The sequence below is a fragment of the Anomaloglossus baeobatrachus genome, chromosome 2 (genome assembly GCF_048569485.1).
Source record: "Anomaloglossus baeobatrachus isolate aAnoBae1 chromosome 2, aAnoBae1.hap1, whole genome shotgun sequence".
Taxonomy (NCBI): Eukaryota; Metazoa; Chordata; class Amphibia; order Anura; family Aromobatidae; genus Anomaloglossus; species Anomaloglossus baeobatrachus.
This window is the reverse complement of record NC_134354.1, coordinates 748,370,811-748,387,697: the sequence shown is the minus strand read 5'-3', so window position 1 is coordinate 748,387,697 and position 16,887 is coordinate 748,370,811. Positions and strand designations below refer to the sequence as shown.

At 50.1% G+C, this 16,887-nt stretch overlaps 1 protein-coding gene across 1 annotated transcript in view; it reads right to left on the bottom strand.

The window, feature by feature from the left end:
- Window positions 1-15,928, bottom strand: part of DCUN1D5 (defective in cullin neddylation 1 domain containing 5) — a 57,699-nt gene extending 41,771 nt beyond the window's left edge. Inside the window, exon 1 of the mRNA XM_075334665.1 lies at window positions 15,819-15,928. The gene's annotated coding sequence lies outside the window, so the exon portion shown is untranslated. The remainder of the gene's footprint in view (window positions 1-15,818) is intronic.
- Between the last annotated feature and the right edge of the window lie 959 nt (window positions 15,929-16,887).

Sequence of the window (16,887 nt, the reverse complement as noted above, 5' to 3'; positions counted from 1 at the left end):
AAGCCTGTGCTTTGGCACCCTTGCATTTTGCGGACGACATGCTGTTGTCTCCTCTGAGTACAATCCAGGAGGGTATATAGCCAAAAATCAACAGTGCGACCGTACAGTGTAAATGTATAGCATATAAGCATATATATATATGTACACTTCGGCACTCAGTGGGGCCAGCACCCAGGTGCTGCTTACCGACCGCTCAAAGCGGTTGTGTGATCACCAGATTCCCTTGCCTGGGCCTCCCAGAGCCGTGTTGTCTCTCCTCTCCAGCGTCAGAAGTGCTGACAGGAATGGCTGCCGGCGTTCTGTGGGGAGGAGGGGGCCGTGGGCGTGCCCCAGAAAGTGCGGGAATCTGATGCCCCACTGAGCTGAGTGAGGGGGGAGGAGGATACAGAGTATGCTCCAGCCCTCAGCGCTGACGTCCTGTGCAGCGTCCCGCCCTTCCCCTGACTGGCAGGCCTGGGGGCGGGAATATGCGATACTAGGCCGCAAAAGCCGGGGACTAAAGTTATAAGCGCGGCCGGCGCGGTAGTCCCCGTCGCACTAACACACCCAGCAGTGCTGCAGTGTGTATGGCACAAGCGCTCCATGCGCGGTCCCCCAGGGGGACACAGAGTACCTCACAGTAGCAGGGCCTTGTCCCTGACGATACCCAGCTCCTGTCCAGCAGATTCCCCAGGGGCTGCGGAGGGAGCACGGTCTCAGTGCCTGGAGACCGATTAGGATCCCACTTCACCCAGAGCCCATTAAGGGATGGAGAAGGAAAACAGCATGTGGCTCCTGCCTGTGTACCCGCAATGGGTACCTCAACCTTAACAGCACCGCCGACCAGAGTGGGGTGAGAAGGGAGCATGCTGGGGGCCCTGTTATGGGCCCTCTTTTCTTCCATCCGACCTAGTCAGCAGCTGCTGCTGACCAAGATGTGGAGCTATGCGTGGATGTCAGCCTCCTTCGCACAAAGCATGAAAACTGAGGAGCCCGTGAGGCACGGGGGGTGTATAGGCAGAAGGGGAGGGGCTTTACACTTTTAAGTGTAATACTTTGTGTGGCCTCCGGAGGCAGAAGCTATACACCCAATTGTCTGGGTCTCCCAATGGAGCGACAAAGAAATTTGGCAAAGACTGCCAATTCTAGATGTGACATGCTGATAAGACTCGTACAAAAAAGAATGTTACTTCAAAGTAATAGTGTAAAGATTTAACTATTATTGCAACCACAACTATATAAGTAATTCATCAAGCATTTTTGCAACAGATCTAAATGAAAAACACAGCCCCCGTTTTGTTTCTGCATCTCCTATACAAAGTTCAGTCCAAATTCTGTATTAAATCTGCGCTGTTTAGGTCGTCGCCTGCTTTTCATCTGCATGTTATTCTTTTAATTTGCTCTTTTTTTTTATAGCTTATTTTATGTGCTTGTTCTCGGGTTTCTTTTCGTGCTTGCCGCTGTCGGCAGAATTTGGAGCTTACAGATGGTTTTGGCCAATTAATTAACTGTGATGTTTTGAAAAGTCACAATTTATTTTGTAATTTTCATTTTGTAAATTTATTTATTTTTAGCATAAATACACTTTAGTCTTTTCCTTGAGAGATCAAAAACATCTGAAATTTTAGTGCAAAAATTGCAACATTTTAGAGGAATATTCAACATTTTGTTCTGAAAAGATGAAGGGCGTTTTTAATTTGGAGCAAAAGTTAATAAAACCGCATGCATCAGTTTGAAAAATTTGGCACGAATATCAAAAATGAGGAGGAAAAAAAACAACAAGTAATGAATGGGGCTTTACGCATCTCCAAGACAACAGAAAACCAATTCTATGTAGTTTAAGACCTCATTCACACACGTTTTTACGTACGAGTGCTATCTGTTTTCTTTTGTTTATTTGGTGAGGGGTGGGAGTTGTACCTAAAATAGTGAAAGGGGTCATTCACATATCAGCGATTTCTGTGCACCGACTGGTCCATGTACAATTGCTGAAAAATGTCTGATTTTGATCAGTTTTAGGCTATGTGCACACGTTGCTTTTTTAAGGGGCTTCTCTGCGCACAAAAAACCCCCCAAAAGACAGCATTAGCGATTTTTTTTCACTTGCATTTTTGCCTGCTTCACTTTTTTTTTTTTTGTTTTTTTTTTTAGTCATGGCGATCGTGGGGGTTTAGGCGCTGCACCTCTGCGACCCGCCACCGGATTTCACTGCACAGAGCAGAACTCACGCCACTCCCGGCAGTTTAACCTCCTGAATGCTGCGATCAATGTGATCACAGCATTCAGAAGGCAGGGAGAGGAATCTCTTACCTCTCCCTTGTGATCAGGTCCATATAAAGTGATCACAAGAATCCAATCGCTGCCATATTAATCCTGGGTTGTCACCATGATGACCCCGGGTTACTGAGCTGCAGAGAGCCTCACACACCATGCTGTATGCACGTTGTGTGAGAAGAAGTGCTGCCCTTTAATCCACTGTAGTGATAAAGCATTGCAGGGGATTATAGAAATGAAGAAAATAAATGCAGAAACAATTGACACGCTGCTTCCTTCTTCAGCAACAAAATCTGCAAGAAAAAAAAAGAAGAAGCAGCGTGTGCAAAGCAAGTCACGATTCTCAAAGACTTTGCTGGGATGCTTTATTCTTGCTTTTATTGATTAAAATAAGCAAGGAAAAAACACAAAAAAAAAAAAAAAAAAGGCCACGTGGGCACTAAATCCATAGATGAAATTGTATGTCAATGAGTCCCAAGTGCAGTGGGCGGGACCGTGCACTTAGAGCTCTCCTGACTTTCTCCATATTCCCCGCTCGCTGCTGCCTCTGACTGATAAGTCACTCGTGTTTCATAGACTTGTCAGACACAGGAGGCAGGTAAGGAGCAGGGACTATGGAGAGGCGCAGGAGAGCTGTAAGTGCCAGGTCCCGCCCACTGCACTTGCAGCTTATTAGCATACAACTTCAACAATGGATTACTCTAAAACCACAAAACTGAGGATTTACTCCACATTAATGCGCCCTTATATACAATTTCATTAGTTTGAGGGTATAAAATCCTGATGAAAGGTTCTCTTTAAAGAACTAGCAGTTCTGGGTGCATATTTCTAATCCCAGCATCTAGTAGCATAGATAAAGAGATCTTTAGATAAAGTATTTCAAAAGATCCTTTATGATATGCTAATGAGCGAGGGGACTAGTCCCCTGGGCGTTGCTTCCCTTGCTAGTCAGCACCATTACCATGTAAGCACACCCCTGTGGATGTGCTAACATGCTAATGAACATGCAGCATCACAGGATGATCTCACTCACCTCTCCGCTGCCATCGCACCCGACACTTGATTTCGGCTCAGTGCGCATGACCCCGAACTTCCGGTCATGCGCACTACTTCAGTTTGAAGCCAGGACGTGTACACCCGGCTTCATAGTGCGTGTGACCGAAACTCCGGGGTCATGTGCACTAAGCCGAAATCCAGCGTCGGGCGGCGATGACAGCGGAGAGGTGAGAGAGATCATCCTGTGACGATGCACATTCATTAGCATGTTAGCATGCCCACAGGGGCCCACAGGGGCATGCTAATGGAGCCGACTAGCCAGGGGAAGCAACGCCCAGAGGACTAATCACCGCGCTCATTAGCATACGATAAAGGATCTTTAGAAATACTTTTTTCTAAAGATCCCTTTATCTATACTAGTGTATACAGGGACGGATAGGCAGGGATTAGCAATATACACCTAGAACTGCTCGTGGTTCTGGGTGCATATTGGACCTGAAAGTTCCCTTTATTATCAGTACTGTACATGCTGTGAACATCAATCCCACAAATGCTGTATACCAGTCTCATCAGGTCTAAAATCTATAGAAAACGTGTATGCAGTTTATATTGTGAAATGTGGTGACAGAGCCTCTTTAAAAGCCTCACGTCAACATTATTTCCCCATCAGGAAGTGAACACACGGGCACATCATGGTAATCCGGCTGCACGAAAACAATATGGATTATATTAAGGCTACTTTCACACTTGCGTTCAGTGCAATCTGCCACTATGGAGAATAGCACAGTCCGTTAATGCACTGTGCTATTCTCCATAGACTTGTATTGACGACGCACGGTAACACAAGTGTCTGCGTTGCATCCGCTGCACGACGCAGGGTCCTTATTTTGATGCTGCGTCAGGCAGAAGGAACGCTGCATGTAGCGTTTTTTGGGTCGTTAAAATAACGCACCTTGACGGATTCTGTTAGAGTACGCCAAGGTGTCTAATGATTGTCTATCGTGGCTGATTCCGCCACTATGCGCTAAGCGGAGGAATCCGCTGACTGATCCCGTCACTTTCTACTGAGCATGCTCAGCATGTCCAGCAGAATGATCTAAATTGTTTAAAATCACTCCTGGTCTCTCTCATACTCACCGATCCCCGATCACCAGCGCAACGCTGCACAGTTGTCACAAAGCTCCGGCGGCTTTTCCTCTTTTGAAAATGCCGGCCGCTCATTATTCCAGCTAGTATTCACTGCTTCCCCTGCCCACCGGCGCCGGATTGGTTGCAGTCAGACCCGTCCCCATGCTGAGTGACAGCTGTCTCACTGCAACCAATCACAGCCGCCGGTGAGCTGGTCTATATCGTGCAGTACAATAAATAAATAATTTTAAAATACGTGCGGTCCCCCCAATTTTGATACCAGCCAAGGTAAAGCCACGCGGCCGAAGGCTGGTATTCTCAGGCTGGGGACCCCCACGTTATGGGGAGCCCCACAGCCTAACAATATTAGCCAGCAGACGCCCGGAATTGCCGCATCCATTAGATGCGACAGTCCCAGGACTCTACCTGGCTCATCCCGAATTGCGCTCTGGTGCGGTGGCAATCGAGGTAATAAAAGGAGTTAATGGCAGCAGCCCATAGCTGCCACTAAGTCCTAGGTTAATCATGGCAGGCGTCTATGAGACACCCACAATGATTAACCTGTAAGTGAAAGTAATTAAACACATACATCCAAAAAAATACTTTATTTTGAATAAAAAAAAAAAAAAAAACACTCTTTCACCACTTTATTAATCCCCAAATACCCCTCCAGGTCCGGCGTAATGCACACGAGGTCCCGCGACGCATCATGCTCTGCTACATGAAGCTGACAGGAGCGGCCGTAGAACACCGCCGCTCTGTCAGCTCCAGGCAGCAACTGGAGTGAGTTGCGCTGTCAGCGGGGACGTCACTGAGGTAATGTGTGCGGTAGTGCCGGTGTGTATGCGGTGATGAGTGCGGTAGTGCCTGCGTGGGTGCGGCAGTGCCGGTATGTGTGCGGTGATGATGATGGGTGCAGTAATGCCGGGGTGTGCAGTGATGATGATGAGTGCGGTAGTGCCGGGGTGTGTGCAGTGATGATGGGTGCGGTAGTGCCAGGGTGTGTGCAGTGATGATGGGTGCTGTAGTGCCAGGGTGTGTGCAGTGATGATGGGTGCTGTAGTGCCGGGGTGTGTGCAGTGATGATGGGGGCGGTAGTGCCGGAGTGTGTGCAGTGATGATGGGGGCGGTAGTGCCGGGGTGTGTGCAGTGATGATGGGGGCGGTAGTGCTGGGCTGTGTGCAGTGATGATGGGTGCTGTAGTGCCGGGGTGTGTGCAGTGATGATGGGGGCGGTAGTGCCGGGGTGTGTGCAGTGATGATGGGGGCGGTAGTGCTGGGCTGTGTGCAGTGATGATGGGTGAAAAGTGCCAGGGTCTGTGCAGTGATCATGTTGAGTGCGGTAGTGACGGGGTGTGTGCAGCGATGATGGGGACGGTAGTGCCGGTGTGTGAGGTGATGATGAGTGCGGTAGTGCCGGGGTGTGTGCGGTGATGATGGGGGCGGTAGTGCAGGGGTGTGTGCAGTGATTATGGTGGCGGTAGTGCCAGGGTGTGTGCAGTGATCATGTTGAGTGCGGTAGTGCCGGGGTGTGTGCAGTGATCATGTTGAGTGCGGTACTGCCAGGGTGTGTGCAGTGATCATGTTGAGTGCGGTAGTGCCGGGGTGTGTGCAGTGATCATGTTGAGTGCGGTAGTGCTGGGCTGTGTGCAGTGATGATGGGTGAAAAGTGCCAGGGTGTGTGCAGTGATCATGTTGAGTGCGGTAGTGCCGGGGTGTGTGCAGTGATCATGTTGAGTGCGGTAGTGCCGAGGTGTGTGCAGTGATCATGTTGAGTGCGGTAGTGCCGGGGTGTGTGCAGTGATGATGGGTGAAAAGTGCCAGGGTGTGTGCAGTGATCATGTTGAGTGCGGTAGTGCCAGGGTGTGTGCAGTGATCATGTTGAGTGCGGTAGTGCCAGGGTGTGTGCAGTGATCATGTTGAGTGCGGTAGTGCCAGGGTGTGTGCAGTGATCATGTTGAGTGCGGTAGTGCCAGGGTGTGTGCAGTGATCATGTTGAGTGCGGTAGTGACGGGGTGTGTGCAGTGATCATGTTAAGTGCGGTAGTGACGGGGTGTGTGCAGAGATGATGGGGGCGGTAGTGCCGGTGTGTGAGGTGATGACGAGTGCGGTAGTACCGGGGTGTGTGCAGTGATGACGGGTGCGGTAGTGCCGGGGTGTGTGCGGTGATGACGGGGGCGGTAGTGCCGGGGTGTGTTCCTGCGTGTGACGCCGCATGAACGAGGAAGCTCTCCTTACCTGCCTCCCGGCCGCTATGCGGAAGGAAGGAGGTGGGCGGGATGTTACGTCCCGCTCATCTCCGCCCCTCCGCTGCTATTGGGCGGCGGTTCAGTGACGTTTCAGTGACGTCGCAGAGACGCCGCACGGACCGCCCCCTTAGAAAGGAGGCGGTTCGCCGGTCACAGCGACGTCGCCGGACAGGTAAGTATGTGTGACGGCTGTGGGCGATGTTGTGCGGCACGGGCAGCGATATGCCCGTGTCGCGCAACAGATGGGGGCGGGTACCCACACTAGCGATATCGGGACCGATATCGCAGTGTGTAAAGTAGCCTTAAGGGTCTAGAAGAAAAAAATGCTACTCAAAGACCTCCAGCAAGTGAGCAGGAAGATTCCCCGTGCACTCATGAAGGACAGGTTCATGGACTCTGACCAGGTGTTTACCCAAAAAAGTGATGCTTTTGTTTTTTGTATTTGCTATGCATTTAATGCAAACTTGCACTTGAGTTTCTGCTCCTTTGCGGCGATATCCAGGTTTTTAGAGGAGCACAAGAACAAAGATGTGCCCATCTGAAAACACAAAGACTGTGCCGCAAAGGAGCAGAAACGGAGTCCATACGAGCGCAACGTGTCTCATTGTAATGAATGGCTCGGTAAGGGGCAGGGGGAATCCGGTTTTTCAGACTGGAGCCATCAAACTACTGCTGAATGCAGCGTGTGTCAAACCTCATTACACCGTCTATGCACTGCAGCAACAACTGCATGGGGTACAAGGTGCTCATTGCTGTTAACCCCGTCCCAACTAATGACGCACTGGATTGGAGCCCACACTGTACCTGGGAGATGCCAGCTGTAATACACAGCCATCATCCAGCAGCGACCAACAACTGCTCTGATTGCTGCTGTTTAACAATTTAAAATGCTGAAGTTAATTATGGACAATAGCTTTTAACTATAGGGCCTACAGCTGCTGTCATCCTTCACAGCATGGGGTAGATGGATTACAGCAGCCGAGAGCCTGCTGAAAACACCCCCTTTACTCATGGCTGACATTTCTGTCTGAGCATGGTAGTGCCCGCTCATCACTAGTTACGAGTACCGAGCACCCGAGCATGGTAGTGCTCCCTCATCACTAGGTACGAGTACCGACCACCCGAGCATGGTAGTACTCGCTCATGACTAGTTACGAGTACTGAGCACCTGAGCATGGTAGTGCCCGCTCATCCCTAGTTACGAGTACCGGGCACCCGAGCATGGTAGTGCCCGCTCATTACTAGTTACGAGTACTGAGCACCAGAGCATGGTAGTGCCCACTCATCACTAGTTACCAGTACTGAGCACCAGAGTATAGTAGTGCCCGCTCATCACTAGTTACCAGTACTGAGCACCAGAGTATAGTAGTGCCCGCTCATCACTAGTTACGAGTACGGAGCACCCGAGCATGGTAGTGCCCGCTCATCACTAGTTACGAGTACGGAGCACCCGAGCATGGTAGTGCCCGCTCATCACTAGTTACGAGTACGGAGCACCCGAGCATGGTAGTGCCCGCTCATCACTAGTTACGAGTACGGAGCACCCGAGCATAATAGTGCTCACTCATCACTAGTTACAATTACAGAGCATCCGAGCATGGTAGTGCCCGCTCATCACCATTAGGCCCTGTGCGTACACTGCGGTTTTTGCTGCAGAAAAGGTGTGGTTTTTGTTCCTAACCTTGCTGTAGTCCTTCCCCAGCAAAACCTATCGGGAAAAAAAATGCTGTGCGCACACTGCGTTTTTTTTACCTCTAGGTTTTGCTGCTGAATTTCTGCAACAAAAAGAATATGCATGTCACTTCTTTTCTGCAGGTACCTGTGGTTTTTGCCATAGAAATGGTGAAAAACCACAGGTACCAAACGGCAGGTGCGTTATTACCGCGGTTTCTGCCAGAGGGTGCGGATTTTTATTAAGAAAAAGTTATTTCCCAGGACACACAGGGCTTTAGTTATCAAAATGTTCAAATCTCAATTTGGTCAGGTCAGGGGTCAGAGCTGAGTTTTGACGGTATAAAGTAAAGCTAACACAATATGAGGCCGGTGGCTTAGACTGCGGCTACATTGGTTATGTAGGAGCTAAGAAATGTGTGATTTGCTGCACAGCTATTCTACAGTGAGATTTCGGCATTGCATCCCCCATTTAGGCTAGGTTCACACTTCCGTTAAATTGTATCTGTCACAATTCGCGGCTCTGGTAAACAACAGAATACGTTTAGCGGATTCCGTTGTTCCCATAGACTTGTATGAGCGGCGGATTGTGACTGATGACGCTGCGTTGCGCCCTCCGCCCGACTGATCAGTCGTGGAATGACTGACGGCGGGGCGGAAGGAACGCAGCTTGTAACGTTTTTTGAACAGCGCAATCCGTAGGATTTTGCTGCGCATGCTCTCTCTGGCTCCCTGCACCCGTAACCAGGATAAATATCCGGTTACCAAGCAATGCGCTTTGCCTAGTTACCCGATATTTACCCTGGTTACGTGTGCAGGGAGCCAGCGCTAAGCGGTGTACGCTGGTAACCAGTGTAGATATCGGGTAACCAAGCAAAAAGTGCTTTGCTTTTAGTTACCCGATATTTACCCTGGATACGTGTGCAGGGAAGCCGACACTTCCCCACTCGGCTCCGCCCCCTCCCACACTCGGCATGTACACACACACACACACACTCACCTGTCCCCAGCCCTGCAGTCCCTGCGGCACTGACGTCCTCAGCGCCACGGCCCCGCTCGGCTCCACCCACTCAGAACTCCGCCCCCCCACACACAACGGAGTCCGACAATGAATTCTGTTCTTTGTCATCCATTGTACAACGCATCAGTCACATGCATCAAGCAACGGAAATGTGAACCTAGCCTAAACAGTACAAGCAGGTTCCAGTTTCAGACACTGAACATTAGAAGGGAATCTGTCACCACTTTGACCTTTTTCATCTGTTAATTTGGGCATACAGGTTATAGAATGCTGAAAAAATCCATACCTTTATGTCTCATATCTGATGCCTTGTTGTTGAGATATCATCTTTTATCACTATGTAAATGAGCTCTTCCAGGCTATGGGGCGGATGCTGCCTGGAAGATAACTCCGCCTCCAGAGATTATTTTAAATAAAAGAGGCGTCACCAGTGTGAGACAACAAAGAACAGGAGAAATTAAATTTGACTTCTTGCAAACACTTTTTTGCAGGTCCCTGAGCTCTGCTTCATTGCAACAATGTTGCAACCCTGTCTGTCTGCAAGCTGGAGGCTGAAGCTGAGACACCTGCAGAAGTGTCAGTTAAGGCTGCTTTCACACTACGTCTTTTTAACATGCGTCCTGAACGTTTTTTTAACGCAGAAACGGATCCAGTGCAAATGCGTTTTCATTTCAATGCATTTGCAATGGACTCGCGTTAACATGCGTTCACCTGCGTTTGCGTGCGTTATAGTGAGGATCCAGTGAGTTGCAGTTTTTTAACATCTTTCAAAAACGCTACTTGTAGCGTTTCTGAACTGCGTCCAACTTCTGCAAATTGCTGGATCCTGACTAAACAGCACGCGAACGCATGTGAACGCTGGCATGCTGATAGACAGGATCCTGCATGCTCTACTGAGCATGCCCAGAAGCCAGCCCCGTGATCAGTCTCTCTCTCTCCTACCTCTCTCTCTGCTCTGTCTCTCCCCCTTCCTCTCCTCCCTCTCTCTCCCACCTGAGAGCTGCGGACACTCGTAACCAAGGTAAATATCGGGTAACCACTTATCTTAGTTACCCGATGTTTACGTTGGTAACGTGTGCAGGGAGCCCGGCTCCTAGCAGCTGCAGACGCTTGTAACCAAAGTAAATATCGGGTATCCAAGCAAGTATACCCAATGTTTACCTTGGTTACGAGCCTCGCAGCTGTCAGATGCCGGCTCCCAGTCTGGCACGTTTAGTTCCCATCACTCCCGATCACATGACTCCAATGCCCGCCCCTAAAAATCCAGTGACAGGATCCTGCAAAGTAACACATGCGTTTGCATGCGTTTTTTGCTGTAAAAGCAGGATCCGCTTTTGCAGCAAAAAAAGTTCAGGACGCATGTTAAAAAGACGTAGTGTGAAAGCAGCCTAAGGCTATGTGCGCACTAGGCGTTTTTTTCACGCTGCGTTTTTATGTGCGTTTTTGTCTAAAAAACGCACCCGCGGCTAAAAAAACGCGGCAAAAACGCATGCGTTTTTGCCGCGATTTGGTGCGTTTTTTGCTGCGTTTTTGCTCACTGCGTTTTTAATCAGTGCACAATGCCATTAAAGATTGTTGATGAAAAAAAAAAAAAAAAAAAGGTCTGATGTCATTTCCTTCTTCAAAATGTTCATTGTATGCAGGAGAGCAGACAGCAGCTGCAGAACTACAAGTCTCAGCATCCTCCATTCACTAGTGTATGCAGGAGAGCAGACAGCAGCTGCAGAACTACAAGTCTCAGCATCCTCCATTCACTAGTGTATGCAGGAGAGCAGACAGCAGCTGCAGAACTACAAGTCTCAGCATCCTCCATTCACTAGTGTATGCAGGAGAGCAGACAGCAGCTGCAGAACTACAAGTCTCAGCATCCTCCATTCACTAGTGTATGCAGGAGAGCAGACAGCAGCTGTAGAACTACAAGTCTCAGCATCCTCCATTCACTAGTGTATGCAGGAGAGCAGACAGCAGCTGCAGAACTACAAGTCTCAGCATCCTCCATTCACTAGTGTATGCAGGAGAGCAGACAGCAGCTGCAGAACTACAAGTCTCAGCATCCTCCATTCACTAGTGTATGCAGGAGAGCAGACAGCAGCTGCAGAACTACAAGTCTCAGCATCCTCCATTCACTAGTGTATGCAGGAGAGCAGGCAGCAGCTGCAGAACTACAAGGCTCAGCAGCCTCCATCCAGGACTGTATGCAGTTTTTTGCCCAAAAAGAAAAAAAAAATGACATGGGCTTCGCCATATTTTTGTATGCTAGCCGGGTACAGCAGGCAGGTACGGGCTGCCCCCAACCCCCAGCTGCCTATTTGTACCCGGCTGGGAACCAAAAATATAGAGAAGCCCTTTTTTTTTAATTATTTCATGAAATAATTAAAAAAAAAAAAATGACGTGGGCTTCGCCTAATTTTTGAGTCCAGCCGGGTACAGCTAGGCAGCTGGGGATTGGAATCCACAGTGCAGGGTGCCCATGCTTTCTGGGCACCCCCACTGCGAATTGCAGTCCGCAGCCACCCCAGAAAATGGCGCTTTCATAGAAGCGCCATCTTCTGGCGCTGTATCCAACTCTTCTAGCTGCCCTGATGCCAGGTGGCTAGCCAGGTAATAATGGAGTTAGGGCTAGCTGTATATTATCAGCTAGCCCTAAGCCCGAAATTCATGGTGTCACGCCAATATTAGACATGGCCACCATGAATTTCTAGTAATGATAAAAAAAAAAAAAACACAACACACAGAAAAATATTTTTATTAGAAATAAAACACAACACAATTAGTGACTCCATCTTTATTGAAATTAACCCCCCTCCGCAGTAATCCTGGGTCAGGGTCCCACGCCGTCCAATCCGGATCCAATATCATCTGATCGGTTTGCTGGAAGGCAAAGCGATCAGATGATGTGTCAGGATCAAGTGCCTGAATCCCATCACACATCAGCTGATTGTATAAAAGCCGATTATACAATCAGCTGATGCATCAGTAGAAAAAAAAAAAAAAATAATACTCACTTATGTGCTCTGCTGATGACCGGCAGCTCCTGGAGCGATCGATTGGACAGGAGTCTGATCCTATACGATCGCTGCCGGAGCTGCCGGTAATCAGCTGATGAAGTCCCCTGACGGCAGGATCAGCTGATAGCCGGCCGGGCGCGAAAAAGCCGGCGAGACTACGATCAGCTGATGCGTCAGGTGACTGCATCAGGTGATCCACCGCCAGGTCCTGCAAGCAAGGTCCTGCCGGCCGGGGAGACTGCACACAGCCAGAGCGGCGGGACCGGGAGGAGCTGGGAGCGGGCATGGCACCGGGACCCTGCGGACAGGTGAGTATATGACATTTTTTTATTTTTCTAGTGTTCACTTTGTTTTTCGCCGCTGCCTCCACCTCCCGCCCAGACACGGCGCCGCACGGAGCTGACATGCACAGGACGGGAGGTGGACGCAGCGGTGACGGTACCGGGAGGATTCCTGCTTCTGTGTTTACCAACAGAAGGAATCCTCTTCCTGTACACGTCACTGTAGTGCCCACCCCTTGCGTGTATAGCTGCGTTTTTAGTCATAGAAACGCGGCTATATGCGTTTTTCATTGCGTTTTTAACATCTCATTGAATTCAATGAGTGAAAAACGCAGTGAAAAACGCAGAAATAATTGACATGCTGCGTTTTTGTGGTCACCACAAAAACGCAGCTAAAAAAAAACGCTGTGTGGGGACAGCACTTATGAAAACCCATTGACATTGCTGGGGAAGCAATGTCACTGCGTTTTCAGCACAAAAACGCGGTAAAAAACGCCGCTAAAAACGCGGCAAAAACGCCTAGTGCGCACATAGCCTAAGGCTAGTTTCACACTTGCGTTGGACGGGATCCGTAGCATTGCGTTGTGTGACGCATGCAACGGATGCGTTGCATATAGTGGCACAACGCATGCTACAGGTCGTACAAAATAACGCAATCCGTTGTAGGTTTTTTTCCTTGACTTTACACATCTGAGCATGCGCAGTTATGTAAAGACAGCTGCGTTAATGGAATCCGTCAAATGACGGATTCTAACGGAATCCGCCACCATAGGCGTCCATTATAAAAACAACGGACGCCGACGGAATCCTGCAGGTTGCGGTTTTTTTGACACTCCGCCAAGTGCAGAAAAACGCTACATGCAGCGTTCCATCCGCCCGACGCTCACTGATGGTCAGCGTCAAAACAACTGATGCGCTGCGGATGCAATGCAAGACCATCCGTTGCTATCCGTAGCTAATAGAAGTCTATGAGGAATATAACGGTTTCCTGTAACGGTTACCGTAATTCCTCAAGGCTGCGGATAGCAACGGATCCCGTCCAATGCAAGTGTGAAACTAGCCTAAGGCTATGTGCGCACGTGTGCGCTCTGCACTGCACCTAAAAGGTGCGCTTCAGAGCGCAGCTGAAAAGCTCCGTTCTGAAGCGCATGGTGCCGGCAGAGAACGTGCGCTCTGCATGCAGCTCCTGCCATAGACAGAGCAGGGGCTGCCGGCAAAGCGCACGGAAGAAGTGACATGTCACTTCTTAGAACGCGCGCTTCGGGCAGCAGCCGAAGCGCTGCGCTCTAAGACGCCACGTGCGCACGGCCCCTGCACAATCTCCATAGACTGTGCAGGGGACGCAGGACACATGCAGTTACGCTGCGCTACAAAGCGCAGCGTAACTGCATGTAATTACGCAACGTGCGCACATAGCCTTAGGCTGCTTTCACACCTCCGGTTTTAGCAGAGATGGCCAATCCGGCTCTAAAACCTATGCAACGGATGCGGCGACAAAACCGCATCCTTTGCATAGGTTTTTGACATGCGGCTCGTCCGGTTTTTGCCGCTTGCGGCAGGCTACTGAGCATGTGCAGTGGAAAAAACCGCATGCGGCGGCCGGATGCGGTGTTTGCCGCAGGACGCCGCATGCGGCGTCCATAGGCATGCATTGCAAATCGCGCCGCATCGGCCAGGTGCGGCGCGATGCGTTTTGCCGGACAAAAAAACGGGCCAGGCAACGTTCCATCCGTCCGCTGCATCGGCTAAATCTGCCGCATGCGGCAAAAAACGGACAGAACGCAAGCCCATGCGGCACTAATGTAAGTCTATGCAAAAAAACGCAACCGGCGGCAAAAAAACCCAAAAAAACAGTTGCGTTTTTTCTGCAGAGCGCCGTATTGTGCCGCACAGCAAAAAACGGATGTGTGAAAGCAGCCTTAGGTTAAGGACACATGGGTATTTAGTACCCGATGGGAACCTGTCAGGTGCAATATGCACCCAGAACCATGAGCAATTCTGGGTGCATATTACTAATCCCTGCATCTAGTAGCATAGATAAAGAGATCATTAGAAAAAGTATTTCTAAAGATCCTTTATGATATGCTAATGAGCGCAGGGACTAGTCCGTCCTCTTAGCATGTTAGCACACCCACAGGGGCGTACTAACATACTATTCAATGCCCATTGTCATCATCGGCAGTGACAGACGTACCTGTATCCCTTGCACCGCCTCAGAAGGCCAGGCTTAGGGTCAGTGCACACGATCAGAAGTCCTGTCACTTCAGGTCATGCACATTATGAAGCCAGGCGTACACGTACCAGCCTCATAGAGGTGTAGTGTGCATGACCGGAAGTGACGGGAACTTCTGATCCACGCATTGACCCTAAACCCTGCATCTGAGGCTGTGACAGTGGACACAGGCAAGCGCGTCACCGCTGATGATACTGGGCCATGGACATGCAAAGAGGGTGGAATGAGCAGGAACTAACACCCTTGGGACTAGTCCCTGCGCTCATTAGCATATCATAAAAGGATCTTTAGAAATACTTTTTCTAAAAATCTCTTTACCTATGATACTACAGGGACAGTTAGGCAGGGATTAGCAATCTGCACCCAGAACTGCTCGGGAATCTAGGTGCATAGGTCTGTCTGCATCGTTTCACCTGAACACCCCAACATGGCCGCAGAGGTTGCACATCTCAGGGGATATTCATTCTCTTTTAGCACAAGTATATGGAGGAAAAAAAATGTTAATCAATCAGCAATAATAATGTTGCACGGTTTGGCTTTATCAATCCCCTACACATTCAGCTTTATGTAGTCTGGGGCCATAAATCTGCTGAAAGGAGCTCAGGAAAAAAAGAGATACAGGATACAGCCCTCCCATTACACAAAGCTCACTGATGGAGCTCAGTTAACTCATTCTGCAGCCGAAAATAGACAGAATAGGAGGCAACCTGCAACATTCCTAATGAAAACTGGTTATAAAAAGGATTTGTAATGCACAAAAATGATGGAAAGCCCCTCTAAATGCGGGCTACACAGTAATATCGGTGCAGACTGAGTGTCTGCGTGCTGGGCTCCTGACAGATGTCATACATCGGTGCAGTGCAGACATCTCCGGCCGGGGGAGGCCTGTGACGCTCCCGTCCATCTCCCCCGGAGACTCCCTCCACCCCCCGGGCCGGCCGGCCTGCGCCCCCTCCTCGGCTCCCCCCGCCATTGTTACCTCTCAGCTCCGGGTCCTGCTGCAGCCCAGGCGGGAGCGCACTGATTCACTGCCCGGCCGAGCTATCACAGCGTCGCAGCGCTGATGACGTCACGCACAGCGCCAGCCTATCAAAACTGCACCGGGGGCTGAGCGTGGTCACCGCTGTCTCCGCCCCGCACGCTGCGTCACGTGGTAATGTGCCGCTCTGTCACTGCGGGGGGTTTCCATGGCCACCAGCTGTCACTAACCATGGGTATCAGCGCTATATAGGGATGGTGCTAATATGGAGGCTGTGCTGTATACAGATGGGGCTCATTATGGGGGCTGTGCTGTACAGACATGGGGCTCATTATGGGGGCTGTTCTGTATAGAGATGGGGCTCATTATGGGGGCTGTGCTGTATACAGATGGGGCTCATTATGGGGGCTGTGCTGTATAGAGATGGGGCTCATTATGGGGGCTGTTCTGTATAGAGATGGAGCTCATTATGGGGGCTGTGCTGTACAGACATGGGGCTCATTATGGGGGCTGTGCTGTATAGAGATGGGGCTCATTGGGGGGGCTGTGCTGTATAGAGATAGGGCTTATTATGGGGGGCTGTGCTGTACAGACATGGGGCTCATTATGGGGGCTGTTCTGTATAGAGATGGAGCTCATTATGGGGGCTGTGCTGTATAGAGATTGGGCTCATTATGGGGGCTGTGCTGTATACAGATGGGGCTCATTATGGGGGCTGTGCTGTATAGAGATGGGGCTCATTATGGGGGCTGTTCTGTATAGAGATGGAGCTCATTATGGGGGCTGTGCTGTATAGAGATGGGGCTCATTATGGGTGTCTGTGCTGTATAGAGATGGGGCTCATTATGGGGGGGCTGTGCTGTATAGAGATGGGGCTCATTATGGGGGGGCTGTGCTGTATAGAGATGGGGCTCATTATGGGGGGGCTGTGCTGTATAGACATGGGGCTCATTATCGGGGGCTGTGCTGTATAGAGATGGGGCATATTATGGGGGCTGTGCTGTATAGAGATGGGGCTCATTATGGGGGCTGTGCTGTATAGAGATGGGGCTCATTATGAGGGGCACTG